The 17,969-nt window shown below is 48.9% G+C and overlaps 1 pseudogene; it reads right to left on the bottom strand.

Moving 5' to 3' along the window:
- Positions 1–9,135: 9,135 nt before the first annotated feature.
- Positions 9,136–12,510, bottom strand: LOC142061248 (sulfate transporter-like; annotated as a pseudogene).
- Between the last annotated feature and the right edge of the window lie 5,459 nt (positions 12,511–17,969).

Here is a 17,969-nt window from a genome sequence, read left to right as displayed (position 1 = left end):
ACTAAAAAACAATTTACCCTCCTCACGTTTTTTTATTGATGACAGCACCAACAAAAAGAGTTTCCCGCAGGGTTTCTGAGATCTATATTATTGCCAGATAAAAAAATACAGAAACCCCATCATTTAGCTGTGCTCACAACACCAACCTCTGCCTTAGGCCCTATGTGGAACATCATTTGGCTCCACAGCTCGATTTGTTACCAGCTGCAGATTATTTGGGCCATCATTCACTTCTTCCTATATCCCCCACTTTATGCCAGTGTTGCACGTCTGCCACCCCCACAGATGATGACAAGCTGTCACCTACTGATTGCCACACTTGGAGAAAGCATAGCTACCGGCATGGAGGCGCTCACGAGCTTCTCCAGCCCCCCGTAAGAAGGTCCCCACAGTCAGGAGTCTGCTTGTCAGCTCTCCTCTGCTGTCTTTTCATTAAAATTGAGGTATTCTTGGGCAAGCAGCCTGAAAAGGAGGCAATAATAACAATATATCAGAGACAGAAGGTTTGCTGGCTCTTCTGAAATCTCTCCAAATCCTTGTTCTGCTCAGGTGGACCTTGACCGTCTCCTTGTAACATTGGCCTTGTCCCTAGGGAAGGACCCTGGGGGAGTCCCCTGGGTTATCCATGCAGTTGAACATCCAATTTCCTCTATGGTTTGCTTCCTTAATTATTTTTAATCTTTACTATTATTGTTGTTATTGTTATTATTAGTCATAACAAGTACTTCAAACTCTTAAAGGACGTGATAATGTGCACTAATGAGCCAGCCAGATCACAGCTGCCAAGAAGGCAGCATAGAGCCCAGTGCTCCTCAGGCTGTGGTCTGTGTCTGTGTCTGTGTCCTCCCCACTCCGCTCCTGTCCCCTCCTCGCTTTCCTCAGTCTCATCGGCACAGGCTTCCCCTCTCGGACTGTTCAAATCATAAGTGCCAGCAGCTGAGCCAGTTTGTTAGCTAATAGCTGGGATGTCTCAGGTGGCCAGCTGGCACATCGCTGCCTCAGGAGCTGCTCTGGCCAGACCAGCAGAGTTCTGCTCTTCCCTCATTCTCCCTGACCTTATTTTTCCAGTGTCCCCTCACATCAATGGTTTTCCTCAGTGGGTTACTCTTCCCCTAACACACTGTATCTAACTGGGAGCCGGCCCATGGCCATCGCGACAAGCCCACACCACAGTCTGACAACACTACTTTCCTCTTTGCTAAACAATCCCTGTGGAAGCGGCGACTTTTGATGACTCAAGTCAGGGCAGGGTACGCATGGAGGCAGTTTGGACACCATGCATGCAGGGGCAGCAGCGCTGCTGCTCCCTGGCCTCCAAAAAGCTCCAGTGAGGGGTTTGCTCTGCCAGGCTTGCCTGCACCGGTGGAGGGCAGGGCTGGGTGGGCCTGCACCATGCGCCTCCCTTATCTACCTGGGTCCTCGGGAGATGCTTGTTGCTAAACCAAGGTGCCTCCCAAGGCCAGCCCAGCCCCTGTGCTTTGTGCCAGTGTTGCAGTATCCCCAGCTGAGGTCTTCAGCAGAGAAGCATCTGCAGCTCTGCCTGCTGATGCAGCGAGCAGTACCTGCACTTATCACAGCAGTCCTCTCAGGTCAGGCTGCAGACCAGGGAACTGCCTTCTTTTAAAGAAGCTGCAAGACTGTTTTAGCCAGAGTAATCTTCCGTGAATGGAGCTGGACGAACTACAGAGCTGTTTTCCCCAGTGAGGTCTCCTAAGAGTTAGTGAGACATGAGCCCCTAAGTGACTAATGGAACATCAAGAAGCAGAGCACCCGCTTGTAACCAGGAGGGAGCATCGCCAGGCAAGTGGGGTGGATTGTCCTCTCCAGGGCAATGACTGGGGGCAGCATTATTTGTCACTAAAGAGCCTTGGCTGGGCAGCACGGGGCCCTGGGCTTGTAGCCATGAGTAAAATGGAGGCACTTTGATCTGCCTCCCCCCTCCGATGGACTTCCTGATTAAAAGGCAAAAAATGATCAGACACAAAGTGGAACAAATTGACTCCATCCAATTCCTCTCCAGACAAGTATGAAAAAAGGGCGAAGAGCAGAGCTAGTTCAATGCAAAACAGCAATTGCAGGAAGATTTCCCAGTCACCGGGCTGGCTTCACTATTTTGTAGATCAGCAGCTCTGCTGCTTGTATCCTGGACACTGCAAGAATTTTGCCCTGAGTAATCTTTTTTTTTCAGCTCATTCCATCTCTGTCCTTCCTCCTGTTTCTTCCTTCTGCGACAGCTGACAGCTTCTCCCTTTGGAGTGGCATTGGTCCCTCTGGGAACCACGGTGTGACTGTTACTGGTAGAGCACTGCGGGTGGTGGGGTGATGGCACAGCTTTCCCTTTCAGGGATGTACAAGGACACCCTCACCCTACCTGCAGCCAGCCTGGGCTGTGCAATGAGATGGGATCCCCAGCCATGAGTTATCCCCTCTGCTTTTGGCACCTGTCTTAGGCAGGGTGAAACTCCAGTCCTCTCTCTTCATCAGAGCCACAGGATCCTACCATTCCCATTTACTTCTGCATAGCCTGAGTGAGGTGAGGTGACTCTCCCCCATCTATCTTTCCAAAGTGGCTAACTCCCAGTCTGTAGGTACAATTACCTGCATGCATCAGCTGCTAATTTGTCCAAATGGTTGTTGAGTGCTCAGGAAAGCAGGTCGCGTGGGGTCTGTAACACAAAGATTGTTATTATGCCTGCAGAAGAGTGGGTAGGCTCTTTGCATTATTTACTCCCTAGACATCCTCTGGGGATGTCCAAATTAGACTTGTCCCCCTGGGCCCCCTCTATAGCCATGGGAAAAGACAGGCTGCCTCCAAGGGCTCTGAACTCTCTAGAAAAACATCTCCATCTCTGGAGAAACATACCTGTCTTGATCAGCAGGGTCTGAGAAGATGAATTTCCATTGCATGTCTAAAATTGGATGACGTGGTTGTGCCCCAGACATCATTGCAGCCTCAGCGCCACTGCCCAGCCTGACACTGCTGGGACATGGGAAGTGGGAACCTGCTGCCAGGGCCAGTTTCCCCCAGTAGATGTGAGGAAGCATTTCTCAGCCTCTCCAGGAAGCTGCTCTGCTTCTTTGGACATTAATGTTAATCACTTATGCAACTGCCCTTATCGCTCCAGGTGCTGCTGAGATAAGAGGTGCTGCTCGTGCTGGTAATGTAAATCTGCTCTCCTTTGGAGGAGAGGCTGTTTGTAAGCAGAGGAGAAGGGGATTGCTGGGAACCCAGCGGCTGCTGACGGACAGCTGTCACCCCTGCTTCTCCAGTGCTCCCAGGGGTGCTGGGTTGCTGATTAAACTGAGGATACTGAGCTGTATCATTAAAAAAAGACCAAAATATCCTGTTTTCACAAGAATGTCACTGGGAAAAGCCCCTTCTCTTAGATTCACTGTGGAAAAAACAAATTGAGCATATCCCCAGTCAAGTAATGCAGGAGATTTTGCATCTCAAATGGTGCTGTGTCTCTTCCCCTTCCTATTCCTGGCCATTGAAAATCTGGAAATGCTACCAAAAATGTCACTTGCAAAGCTGTCTGGTTTGAGCCCTGGCAGCTCCCTTCAGGGATATGAATCTCATCGCTTCCACTTTACAGCAGGTGGAGGGAGGGAAAGAACTCAAGGCAAAGAGGGTTTGGATGCTCAGTGACTTGCCAAGGATGGAGCAGGGAACAGTATGCTGTGGTTACATCCCCCTTCACCAGGCTCTCACCTTCAGGCTGCACCACCCATGCAACCTTCATAGCAGGGTCCAAATGTCACAGAGACACATGGAGACATGGGGGCTGGAGGCTCTTTTCCATGTGGCTGTAGCAGGAGAAGACCCTAGGCTTTGCTGGCAAATTATCACAGCCCAGTCATGCTGCAAGCTCTGCACAGGGAACCTGAGTTGGAGAGCTGGGTCTTGGAAATGGTGCAGCGGAGTTGTGCCTGGGTGAACACCTACAAGGTTGGGCTTGTAAGTGCATGTGCCTCAGTGTTTATGTGGGCTGCTGTGCCTGGGTATCCACACCTGTGTGCACTGCCAGCTTGGTGAAGGCAGCATCATCTGCCAGCAACATCATTTATTTGATGGCCCAATAGAAATCACACCCGGTATTTGGCCTGCAGTCATCACGGTTGGAAGGAGACTATGTCCAGGAGGATATATCTGTGAAAGCAGACTATTGTTTATGACAAGGACTTTACAGTGCTTTACAGTGCCCTAGAGCAATCTTCTAAGAGGAGAATAAGTGTGAAAAGCACTTCTTAAGTAGATGTGTGGAGCTCAGGTTAGTAGTAAACTTGGTGGATTTAATATCAACTTAGCACAGCTGGTGCAAAAGCCAGGACTGAAGATCCATCCTCTACCTCCCCCTGTCTTTCCCTTGAGCACACAGTTTGAGTAGGGTGCCTGGCCCCAAGCCCTGCAGCTCCAGGCCTGGCTCCACCCCAGCTCTGCAAGTGGCTTTGGAGACACTTGCCCACAATCACCTTCTGATGTTTGCAGCTTGGATTTTTCTTTCATATTGCCAGGGCATCATCCACCATCCGTGATGATAACTCTACACAGGGCACCCACACAGCACCCAGGGCACTTTGTACTAGAGGGTAGGGGTGAGTGGCAGAAGAAGGAAGGGATTTTTACCCAGTGGCTTAGGAAGGTTTTCTGATGTGGCTGTCCCATGACTTTGAATGTTTTAGACCAGGATTTAAGCTGAGGGGTGCATGCCCCTCAGTCAGTGGAAGAGTTTGGAAGCTGCCATGAATGTGTCAGAGCAAAGCCTTTCTTCTGAGAAACACAAGTAGAAATATGGCACAGCAAACCCATAAAGCAACCCAGAGCAGCAAGCTTGTAGATGAAGACTCAGTCACCCACACAGCTCAGCCTGGCAAGCTCCTGGGGGGCTGGGGTAGAAGGGGCACAGTAGAGACCCTGGGTTTTGCTGAACCCCTTGGGAGCTTTTCACCTGCAGCTGGACTATGTTAGCCCAAGCCACTGCCTGCTGATTCTTTCATCACCAGGCTATCTCCGATAAGGCATTCATGCTGGCCCTAACCCTTTTTTTTCCCTTCCAGAAAATCCAGTGCCATCACCCGCAGCTCACTGTGTTTGTTCCAACTCAGTTTTGTCTGCTAGGGAAAGATTACACGGGTAAACTCTAAGCGTGCTGCCAGCATGTGCAAGCTGTTTTATTGTGGTTACAGATCTGCAGAAGCATCTTCTTGCCATTATACAGCGTGTGTTTCCAGGAACAGGCAACGGGAATGAGGAGAACAGCCAACAGGAGTGAGGAGAACAGCCTTCCACGCAGCAGTCAGTGTCTTGTATGCTTTCTAGAAGGGGAAGCAAACACCCGTCAGCCATGACATCCTTCATTCCTTAAACTTCCCCAGAGGGAGCATTTCAAAGCATCAAAAGGATTTAAACCTGTCCGGCTGCTGCTGAGGCATAATTAACAGTTGCACAGTCAGCTCCAGCTGCAGTTGACAAAGCCTTAGCAGCAATCCTCTATTTATCACATGCCTGGAGTATTTATAGATCCAAAGCAAGGCAGGAGGGAGAGAGAGAAGGAGAATAACAGGTGAGCTGCTTACCAGGAGGGATAACATTTGCTTTCAGCTGCATGGCATTTCCTCAGCCCCAGTGAAGCTTTAGGGGACAGGCATGTGAGATGCCCTGGGATACAGCAGCAGGTCCTCTTGGGTGGGGGATGCAGTGGGTCAGCCCCCAGCTGAGATGCTGAGGCCCTTCAGCAAACAGGGGCACTCAGGCTGTTGCAATTAGGTGCTGGGGGCACATGGGAGCCCTGTGCTCTTACCACTGGGAATCAGCCTGCAGTTGTTGTGGGTCCTTCCTGCTCACATCTGCCTCCACCCAGAGATCTAGGTGGTGAGAAGCCAGCCTGATCTCTCCTGACACTGATTATAAGCTGACCTTGAACAGCGTCATTTGTCCTTCCTCATCTCTCCTCTGTGTGATTTACCACCCAGGGCCTCTTCATAGGAACTGATACAAAAATAGCAATTATCCTTGAGCTACCTTGCCTATCTGCGGGGTACAGAGGAACACTGGGTCACCAGGATGTTTGATTTGTGAGCTGGAAGGCAATGCTGGAGCTGATGGGCTGGGAGATCCAGGCAAGCAACCTGAGCAAGGTCTGCCAGCAAGATCCCAGCTGCTCTGGGCTGGAGAGAAGGAAGGAGGTTGCCACCTCAGTTCTCCTTTCCAAGGGAAGGCTTCCCATAAAAACTGCCAGGTATCTCTTTGGCATTTTCACAGCACACTCAGCTATGAGCAGAAACTGCTTATATAAACAGCCTTTTCCCATTGCACAGGGCTGTGGAAACCACCGCTCTGACAGTAATCTCATCTGCGCTATCTTGCGCCAGACTGTGCTCAGGAATTATCAGCACTGTTTTTATTTCCTGCTGTGGCTTTATGACCCACTGAGATCATAAATGCATCAAAGTCTAACTAAAACAACTTAATTTTCTCCATAAACAGCCTTATAAAGAAAATTATGGCAATGTTATTCCAAAGGGGAAGGAAGGTCATATTCCTTGCAGGTAACAAGCCTTTTCTTGTCTACTGACTCACTGTTTAGACACAAAACTGCCCCTCTATGCTCCATGGCTGATACAACCTCCCTGGGGAGTTTCCTCATGCTGCAATGGCCTGCGAGGACCTTTGGAGAGAGGTGGTGCAGCTCCTGAGAGCTGCACCCTGCTCACACTTGCACCCGCTGTGCATGTCTGTCCATCTCACCCTGCAAGGCTTGCACCGGCACCTTCAGTCAATTTAGCTTCACCTGACACTTAACCTTGCTCCAAGGACCTGCAAGCAGCTGGGCACACCACACTTTTTAATCCATTTGAAATAGTCTTTTGACCACAAGAAGACATATTCCTGAACAGAGCCAGTAGGACTCCTTTTCCATGCACTTTACTTACAACAGTCTCCTGTCTCTGGGCTCCCAAGTAGCTGCCAAAGGTAGAGTTCCCTTCTGCGGGATATCTTTGGTGCTGCATGTCTTGGGTGAGGCCAGGAGAATAGTTACATATTAAATATGCAACATAGAAGGTATTTTTACAGATGGAGTTCACAGAAGAAAATCTATTCTGGTACTTGGCAATGCTGTGGAGCCTTCATAGCTCAGAGCAAGAACTCACCCATGGGATGCAGAAGCAGAGCCAGCAGAAAGGACAGGTCCCCATGCCCACTTCGGAGCTGAGGTTCCCTCCAGCTGTATGCCTCTGGTGGTGCTGCCAGCGCTAAGCAGCCCTGCCCCACCACCATGAGCAACACCACTGTGTCTCCAGCCGTGCGTGTGGAAGGCAGTGCAGGTTCTGCCAAACACTGGGAGAAGTGTGGCCGTGGTAAGCTGTGGCACAGGTGTTACTGGTTTACAGTTCATGAAGAGCAGCTGGTGATCTCAGATACCTTTTTGGGGGGGAAATCTGTAATTTCAGCCATGGAAGTCACATGAACCCCAGTCTGTAAATAACTGCTGGGAAAAGCACCTCTCCTCCCCTGTAGCAAACTGTCCTAAACCACACACGGCCTGAGCAAGAGCTATCAGCTGATCAAACTCCCAGCAGTTTTCTGAAACTTCTTTGTTTTTAAGGGAGGTCCTTTGCTGTTGCCAGGTTTGTTGCTGTTGTTTTGTGGCCATTGAGGGGCTGTTAAACTCTGTGCTGTAAGGTGTTTGGAAAATAAATGAGTCTCTGCAATCTGTTTCCCTGCATTGACTCAGAGTGGCTGTGGGGGAAGAGAAGGGCAGTCTAAAATAAAGGTGGCAAAAGATGAATATACATTAGTGAGTGCAGGGGTGAGTAGGGCTGGTGGTTCTCATCCCTGGTGCAACCAGGCCATAGCCCCCGCTGCTGCACGTTTCAGGAGGTGAGTGGGTGGCCTCGATGTCTGGCACCCAAAAATGCTTTGGGGTGTGCATTTCTCCCCAGTGCAATTTTCAAGGGACTGTGGCACAAGAGAGGATGGAGAAGACATTCTCCCTCCCTAGTTAATTCTGCATTGGGCCAGTATATGGACACTGGAGTTGCACACAGAAGGAGACTCCATGTAACAAGCTCCTGTTTCGTTTGTGAACCTTCCTGGTGGGTTAGAGCTGGCTGCAGCCCTTTCCTGTCTGGGGGTGCACACCTTGAGCTGCATAGCCAAGAGGCACAGCACAGGAGAGCTCTTACCCTCACGCCTGGCCTCAGAGGCTGGGACTGTGCCTTCCTGTGGGGAGGTGAGAATTGTCACCAGGGATCCTTGGAGCAGACCTTGCCTACAGCTTCTCTCTCCTTTGCCTTAGTGTCCCATCGCAACCATCCCTGTCCCCAAAGAGCAATCAGGTGGCAGTTAATGCCAGGGTGCCACGGGGAATGGGATTTTTAGCCATAAAGCTTGGGCCATTCACAGACCTCTGGGGATAAACCCCTGCAAAGTCTCCTCCTGTGATTGCCATTGCTGCAGAGTGATACCTGTTGCTTCCCCAAGGACTGTGACAGCACCTGTAACACAGAAGGACAGGGTTGTCCCATGCTGCTGGCCCTTACAGCCAGTGCGGGGCCCAAACCACTTCCGAGTGTCACCCAGAGAGTGAAGGACATGGCTCCAGCCCGGAGGTGGCCCCAGCTTACCTCCTGCTTTTGCCCACACTGGCAGTCAATCGGTCTTTCTGATGGTGGGTAAGCCCTCAGGGGCTCCCCAAGCCTCAGCAAAGGGTACCCCGGTTGGCAAGCAGCCACCCTGCCCAGGGCTCGGGGCCACGCTGTGGTGCTTCAGACTTACCCCCGATGGAGAGGAGAGGGGTCTGGCCCAGCTCATGCCCCTCAGTGCCCACACGAGACATGTGGCTGTGCAGGGGTGGAGTGGGGAGGCTGGGCCAACGCTGGCAGGGGACCCCAGGATGTTGCATTTGGTGGGGGAAGGGCTGGAGGGGTGCACTTTGCTGGATATTGCAGGTGAAGCCTGGCATCCCGCCTCCCTGCACCACACCTAGTGCCATCACAGCCCTTTCCAAAAAGGAGAAGGGTTAAAAGCCATCCAGGCTCTTTACCAATATGACAGACCTTGAAATGCCTCTCAGATTGTTTACCTGTTGGCAATCTCTCCTGACATACACCCTTCCCCAAGCCTTGTGCCCCATGCCTGCTGCTGACAGTTCAACAAAGTCTTTTTTGCATGCTCTGACTGCACAAAGACTAAAACTGCTCTCAAGTACATACCAAGCCCACCCCCTTTAGAAATAGTCCCTCACACACAGGTCTACAAAGACACCTGGAAGCTCAGGTCATCGGGGTCCAGGAAAGCATCCTTTTTCTCCTTGCTCTCCTCCTGCTGCACGTGGTACCACCATTCCGCAAACTGCACTGCATTGTGGACACCGTGGAATGCCAGCTGACCAACACCATCTGTCTCGCCAGCCCAGCCTTCCTCCTGGAGCTGGTGGCAGATGGCAGGGTTGCAGGTGGCCAGGAGCACCTGGACGCCAATCTCCTTATAGTCACAATGTGCCTCCTTTAGCACAGAGAGACCCACGGTATCTATGAACTGCATTGCCCCACAGTCAAGGATTAAGGTGTGCATATCTACAGAGGGAGGACAGGCATCTGCTGGAGGCTTCTCAGCCCTCTTCTTGGCCTGTTTCAGGCAGTCAAACATGGTGCAGAAAAAGTTCTTGCTGTTGCCTGTGTCTGCATTTGCCTGGGCCTCCACCCTTTGGTGCTTAGCAGCCAGCGCAATAGGATTCACCCCAGTTTTCTGGTAGAGAGCTGTCTTGAAAGTCTTTGTTGGCATAGTAGAGGGATGACTTGAAGTGGAAGATTTTTATGTTGGCAATACTGCTGAGCTGTTTGTGAGTGCACCAGTCCTCAGAGATTTCTGTGTTGCTGACCTTGCCCAGGAGCATGGCCCTGGGTCTCTGAGTGCAGAAGATGATACAGAGCAGAGCAAAGCAGACACCCACGAGGAAGCCAATCTCCATAGTGATCAGCGTGGAGGACAGCATGGTTGTCCCCCACACCACCGTGTGCAGCTTGCTGAGCTGCCACATGCGTGGGGTGTCAAGGAACTTCCTCAGGCTCCCCCGCAGGTTGACAATGGTGACCACTCCCAGGATGGAGGTCTGCAGCGAGCAGAAGAGCGGGGTGATCCACAACAGCACTAGCAGCAGCACCAGGGAGGTGACAAGACCAGAGATCTGGGTCTGCATCCCTGTGGACTCCTTCAGCAGAATCTTGGTCAGGGCCACAGAGCTGGCAAAGCAGTAGAAGAAAGAAGGGATCAGGTTGCATGTGCCAATGACAATCATCTCTTGGTTGGCACGGACAGCCTAGTGTGCTTTTTGCCAAAGATTTCCGCCAGGGAGACAGTCAAGGCAAAGCCAAAACCAGCAATGGGCAGAGCATCAACTGCCAGGCTGGAAAACAGGTTTATATCTGGTAGAGTGGGTTTCCTGAAACCTGTGGGGATATCCCCACAAACAGCAGACTTGTATCACCCTTCAAAGTTAAAGTAGTAAGATATTACTGTGGCTACAATGACCACCAGCAGCTCTATGGGGAACGGGGCCTTCATCTTCTCCTTATACCAGTCATTGACCTCTTTGACAGGCACTATGACGGCCAAAGCAACCAGGCTGGTGACCAGGTCACAGATGTTGGTGTTCTGGATGTATCTGAAAAGGTCCACCCATGTCAGAATGAAGGACCCCACCCCTTCGTGATGAGGGACTTTCAGTCCCAGGAGATACTTCATGTGGGAGGTGATAACGGTGAGGCTGGAGCCAGTCACAAAGCAACTAAGGAGAGGTTCTGAAACATAGACAGCCACAAAGCCCAGCTGTAAAACACCCAGCAGGATCTGAAAAGCAAGCCATCCATACCTTTATCATTGATGAGAAGGGCTGGAAGAGGTGGCTGGCAATTTATATCAGTTTGCTTCTACTTTAGCAGCTCTGGCTATTCTGCCTGCTGAGCATTCACAGTGTGAGGCAGAGGACTTTGTCTTCAGTAGTTAATCTGGGGTATGAAAAACTAAAGGGACCTACCTATAGCACTCATCTGCAGCTAGAGGTGCTGTACAAAGAAGCCTAAAAGGTCCCTGCCGCTATTTCCTTACAAGCAATAGGGACACACAGTTAACACTGGAAGTCCAGGGAGCAGCCCCATCAAAGCAGATCTGAGTATCACTCAGTGGCACAAAACCAGTGTGATGCACTGAATTTTAGTTGTTCCAGTGAAAGAGCCTGAATTTGTTCAGTGACAGCTAGGCCCAGCCAGTGGGGGCACTGCCAGGGAGCATGGCCTTTGAAGGAGCCCCTGCTGATGACAGGGTCCTTCAGGGCTGTTCTTGCCAGCCCTGAAACTGCTCTAACCTGCACCAGGAGCTGGCCCAGCTCCAGGGAGTGGTGGGAAGGTGGTTCCAAGTTCCTTCTCCTCCCCTGCTGTGTCTGAAACAACCTATGGATGTTCCAGACACATCCAAGGACTTGGCCTATCATATGGAGGGAAACAAAACCCCACATTCAGCCATGTTTGGGGGTTTCTAAATCACTACATTTGATTCGAAGGGTGTTGGGGTCTAGTCACATCAGGACAGGTTTCTCATGACTTTTAAGTCTGAACCAAAGCTAGAGCCTAGAGATCTTTAGCTCAGAGAAGTTCCTAGCCAGAAAAGGACAGAGAGGAAACAGCACAATAGCAAACATTTGTACGTGGTAAAGACCGACCAGAAAGCTCAAGTAAAGGGCCACAGTGATGGCGCAGCAGCTCCTGTCACAGGCATCCATCCCGTTACTGGAGGAGGTGGTGTTGCCCACCAGCAAAAAGCCTGCATTGTTGTTGCTGCACCCTGCTAGCTGGAGGTGCTAGTTCACAGACTGCCCAATCATCAGGCACAGGATGCCAAAGGAGCCAACGAAGTTACCATAGCGACATAGATGATGTTGCAGAAGATGGTGTAGATTCTGTAGATGGGATCCTGGCTGGCTAAGAGGGAGTAGGAGAGAGACTGAGGGATGGCAACTATCCCTACCAGAAGCCCAGATATGACATCCCCAAGCAACTGCATCCTGACGTTGTAACGGGGAAGCCAGTCCAGCACTGGGAACAGCCGACAGAAGAAGGGGATCGTGGTTTGATGACTGCATGTGCATACCTCTCTGGCTTTCTTTAGGATGAGTTCCTTGGTGCTGAAGCCTGCAGGCTCATACTCTTCCAATTCGACATGTGTAAAATTGGCAGGACTCTCTTCTGGTGTTAGGGAGCCCAGTGCACTTTGTTCTGTCCTGACTTCTGGCTTGATGTGTCCTCCATTGCGCCAGGAGAGTTAAGGCAGGACAGCAGGCACCCATGAAGTGTTGCAGTCATGTACGTAATGTGCTCTGCTTAGCTCCAAGGCTCATGCAGATTACATGGACAAATAAAAAAGAAAAATAACCTCAGACAAATCAAACATAAAACCACTTTCCCATGGTGCTGGTTAATTTGTTTTCAGTTGTGGACCTGATCAATCACAACCCTGTGACCACAGTTTATATTGCATTCACACTGGCACAGATGCCCACATCAGGGACAGAGCTACAGACCCCTCTGTTCCTTCCTAACATACCTCTTGTCCTGAAGCAGAGCAGCAGGATGGGTTAAGATCAGACAATATTATTTCACCGAAACTTCTTCAGGAAGCCTGCATCTCTTGATGACATTTCCACTTAGCAAAAACTATTTTGAAAATGTTGAGATATGCCAAGTGATGCTTTAAGAATGTAACACATGGGTAAGGGGACTAATCTGCTAAATAATTTTTCCTTTAACATTTCAAAATTTTAAATTACATGGCTGACTTGCAGCACACAGTCCCATCACAGGGGATCCTATCTGCAGAATGAAAGCATCCTACTTTTTCAGTCTGGTTAAGTAACGTAATCATCTTCCAGAGCTACTCCAAGTTTTTCAGTCAAAACTGCAAAAAAACATACCTTTTTGTCAAAACTGAACAATACACACAGAGAAAAATTCTCCTGAGAGGAGACCTAGTATGGCCGCAGTTCAGAAATTGAATTGGGATGACGAAAAATCCCATTCCCCTGCCCTGCGGATTCATTTCACAACACTAGTCCCAATCCGAATCTCTTACCTCTCTGGCTGTGGGGAGATACACTGGGTATTTTCTCACCACCTGGAGCTTCTCCCCTGCAGACAGACCTGTCTCCTCACCTCACGGCACTCACTGAAAAGAAAGCACAAGGCTAACAACTGCAAACCTGTTTCCTTTGCCTTCCTTCTGGACCATGTGCCGCTTCCCTGAGGAGAGATCTGAGTTACTCAGCCAAACGATCAGCCCTTTTATCACACTCCAGCCGATGATGAAGATGGTGCAGCCGGCCAAACAGAGCTGTATTTTGAAAACAAACATCATTCTGAGAGAGTATTTTTGATGAAAACTTGTTCTGGCCATTAAGAATGATTGAAGGGGTTCAGAGAAGTGCTCCTGCCAGATAACAGTATTGTCAGTATCTGGAGATGTGTTTGCTAAACAAGGGGAACGATGCAAAGAAATCTTCCTATGTGTGCTATTGCTCTGCCTGTCCCTGAACTGAGAGAGCATAATTGCTAGGAGAGTAATGTCAAGCTTCTCTGCTCAGGTTTTCATCTATTCTGGACAAGCTTTTGTTCCAAAAACAATCAAAAAGCAAAACCTGTTCCAGAATGACTTTTCTTTCCTGGCAGCTTTTTCACCAGCATGATGCCAACAGCCCCCTGCGCTCTGTGACCTAGTCTCTAAGACTTTGCTGGGTGTGCCATTGCCCTGTGGAGCAGGTCAAACGCCTGGCACTCAGGCAGCTTGGCCCCTGCCTCTGTTCCTGGCACTGACTGTGTTCTGGGCTTGGGGAGGGGGCTGAGAGCCCACCACATTTGGAGAGATGTTCTGGGATATGGAGAGATTACATTTTCACAGGGCTTTGATTTAGATGCTGGGAAGACACCCTGAGGGAAGAGAAGGGGAAGATCAGCATCCTGGACTACATTTATCTCATCAGTGGAAGTCTCAGTAATTAGAAGTAAATAAATAAGAAACATCAGTGCTCTCTGGCAGCAGAAAAAAATGAGAGCACATGGTAGGGGAGACACCTGCTCAACGTATTTATCTACTGATATGAACTCTTTATTCTCTGCCATTCCTCCACAGCTCGTGTATGTTCAGGTACATCAGTTTATAGTTTCCCTTTCCCTTCCCCTTCTTTCAGTAGTGGACAGTATCTTTTTTTAGCCTTGTCATTCTCCGGTCCTTAAAACATGATCCCTTCATATGCTTTACAATCCTTCCTAGTTATGGCTCATTTTGTGTCTTGGCCTGTCTGATGTTGTCTCTATTCAGTCATTTTCCTCTTCTATCTTCTTCCTAAGCAAATGATCCAAATTTCCATTTTCTGTATGACTCCTTCATCTTGAATTTCAGTCACTGAAGAGCCAGCCAGGCTAGTCTTTTAAGTTGGCTTGTTTGCTGGGATAAAACACATCTGAGCACAATCCATCTTTCGGTTTTGATCTTATTTAGGAAGCGCTCATGTCCAGTTCTGGATCCCTGATCAGTCCACCATGAAAATGGGACAGAGCACTTGTTCTATTTGTGACAGTATCTACTTTTAACCTCCACCCTGCCTTCACTGCCTGCTGTTGCTTTTCCTTCTAACTTCCATTTATATACTCTAGAACTTACTTATATTTTATGGAATTTATATATTCCATTTATATATTCCCGAACTCTTTTGTTTGTTATTATTTCCTTTACCACCCAATATAGCTTGGTAAGCCTTGATACAGCCATGCTCTTTCATCTCTCTGAGGCATAGGTTTTGGTGAGCGGTTCTTTTTTCCATTCCTTCTGTCTCCATGCCTCCCCTGCCATCCTTCTCTACAAATTTTTTCCCCCCTTTCTTGTGTGCAAATTCACAGTTGCTTTGGTATACTCAACTTTAGAATATTCCATACTTTCTCTGCAATTACGTTCTCAAGCTCCTTGACCTAGCTGGCTTCCCTGTTCATGCGGTTCTCTGCACTGACCTGAAATTCAGGCTGTGGGCACTGAGGAAAGGCCATATCATGTTCTCCGTCCTGACAGAGAGGATGTAAGTACATACTTGTTTACGCTGTACACTGTGTACGTTGCTGAAATCACTTTTACTGCATGAGGTGAGGCGAGGGCAGAAACCGTAAACATTTCAGGTTTGCTCCAGAAAATGTGTAGCAGACAGCTTAAAAAAAGAAACCCATAATGGAACTTCATGTGACCTTGAGCTGGCTATGGCTGTGCTGCCTTCCAAACACAAGGTCACTAGAGCTAACTGCTGAAACAGTTTGTTTTCAAACGCATATTCAACGGTTGTTCTTTATTGCCACTATAAACTCACTTAACAGTTTAGCTTCATTCTGGGCAAGGCTGGGTTTGACAGATGGCATTAGCTTCAACAATGCATGTGCAGACAGGACACTGCCTGCCACTAACATGGCACCCTCTGTTTTCGAGGCAAGCAGAAAGCATGGAATCCAACTTTTTCATTTATGGCATGGTATGTGAGCAATGTAACATCCACCTATGCAACATCCATTGCAGCCAGCTAGAAACAGAGCAGTGGAAATGCAGGCTCCAGGTACGAGGAAAATGCAGTAATGGGCTATTTCAGTTTTCTAACCTAAAGTAGAAAAAAGTAATGAAATTGTCTGGGTCCATGACCATTACCCAGGCATGTTGCAGTGGCTAAGTGTAGAGAATTCAAGTCTCTGCTGCTATGTCAATGCATCACTTTCATTTAATAGGACAAGCTGGCATCTCCAATTTTCTTTGGAACAGAGCTGACTGCATTGCACAAGGATTTTTGATTTCCTTTACGGCTTGTAAATACATTTACAACTATTTGGCTTCTGGAAGCCTTTCAAGTAGCATCCCACATGTCTTGGATCCATAAATGGGCCAGCCTGACTTAGTACATGGCTGCACCTCACTGCTCCACAGTTACTTAAATCACACGCAACTGTATTAAAAAAAGAAACAGGCAAGCGAGCCAGGTAATGGTGCCAGGTATCCAAGAGAGATGCTTTTCCTTCCCTTCAGATTTTGGACTTGACAGTCTTTATGGATGGATGCAGGTTCAGTTCCACTTTGAAATGAACTTTCAATATGTAGGCATCTACAAAACATCATCTTTTTTTAAGGGGAAAACAAGAAAAAGGAGACAAGCACAGAACTGGTCCCATTGCTGAAATACGGCAAAATGCGACAAAAGCACCTGAGGACAAAACTGAACAGAGCTGAACAGAACCTCTCCTGTGGTTTCTTGGAAAGCAATTATTCACATTTCTGCAAGAGAGAACACCAGAGAATGTGGAAGCAGTACACTGGGTCGTCCCAGAAAATAAAAGAGTTTTTGCAGCCGCCTGTTATTTTGCAAGGCAGTTGATGCTAACGTGCAGGGGTCACAGCAGAGCATGCAAGGCAAGGATAAAGTTCTCTCCAGACATAAACACTTTTGTGAGGCCAAAAGTGTCACTCACCCTGTGACTGCATGTGGTAATGCAGTCACACCACTCTGAAGTTTGAGAGGGACCAAGGAACCTACAAATAATGATAAAGAGTATCTATTTAAGCTACTGCTTACTGCCAGCAATTAACCACGAAGATAGACATGAAGGAATGTTTTTTTAGCATATTTTGAAAGGTGTGAGATGGAGCATATGACCTTGGAAAGAGACTGAGTGCCAAGGTAGCAGATCTAAAAGGATCTGGAAGAGCATCTTTGGCCACAGAGGTGATACACCGCATATCAGCTGTCTGGCTATCGAGGACACTGCATGTTGGGTCCACCCTGCTGACACCCTGCTGCAGGTCGTCCCGCCAGCACTGACACCCACTTGTAGAAGATGGAAAAAAAAGAGCACTTCCAAGCACATCAGCTAGAGGATTTGGGGAGCACTCCCAATTTATATAAGGAGGGTGGAAACAATTCTGTGACAACTCTCGCAGCACTTTGTTGCTGTCTTCATGTTTTTCCCTGCATGACAAGTGTCCAACGCTTATGATCCTTTTCCAAATTATCAAGTTAATAATTGAAAATGCTATAACGGCTCTGTAAACAGATTAAATTGATTACAGATTAATACGGTGGAATAAAAATGGAGAGATGCATTTCTATTTCATACTGAATTGGCATTCAGCCCAGGCTATTTGGCATTGTTTCAGGCTTGACCTGTGCATGTTGCCTATGAGCCCTTCACGGCACTGAGGCTGTGCCGGTGGGATGCTGCTTCCCCCTGTAGCTGTTGGCTGGCTCCCGGGGTCATCCTGTTTGCAGTTACCACAACTTGCCCCACTGCAGCACAGCAGGCACTGTGTCGGGCAGAGCTCTGTGCCTGGTTCCTGAGCTCTCCCAGCAGCCATCCCACACCAGCTACTCGTGCACCAAGGCAGCGGACAGCGATCCCACAGAAGTCACATCTCAATGTCACAGGACAGAAAGATGCTCCAGCAGATGGGTGAGAAGCCCAGAAACAACAGCACACCTCCAACTATCTGCCATATCACAAGATTGGATCTGAATTCTTCTTTAAACAGAAGCAGCTTTTTCACACAACACAAATGGTGGGACTGCCACAGGGTGTGGTGGGAATCAATAGGTTCAAGAAAAGGCATTAGGAAGCTTCATGGACAAGTGCTGCAAAAGCTGTAACAAAGGTCGAAGTGCTCAGGAAGTTTCTAGCCAGCTGCTTACCAGGTGCTGGGAGGGCTCTGCATAGGCTGGACCCCTGGTATACCTTTCCCAAAAAGCTTCCATCAGGCTGCAACCCAGGAGACCAGGCTGGGGGGCATGACTCATCTAGTACAGGAGCATGTAAGGTGAGAATTAGTTTTCCACAGGTAAGGTAGAGCCGTAAGTAGCATAGGTGAAGGGTGCTGCCGATTGAAGCCTGTTGTCTCCACTCTG

Source organism: Phalacrocorax aristotelis, chromosome 8 (genome assembly GCF_949628215.1).
Source record: "Phalacrocorax aristotelis chromosome 8, bGulAri2.1, whole genome shotgun sequence".
NCBI classification, from domain to species: Eukaryota; Metazoa; Chordata; class Aves; order Suliformes; family Phalacrocoracidae; genus Phalacrocorax; species Phalacrocorax aristotelis.
The sequence above is the reverse complement of the archived record's forward strand: the minus strand, read 5'-3'. Positions and strand labels throughout refer to the sequence as shown.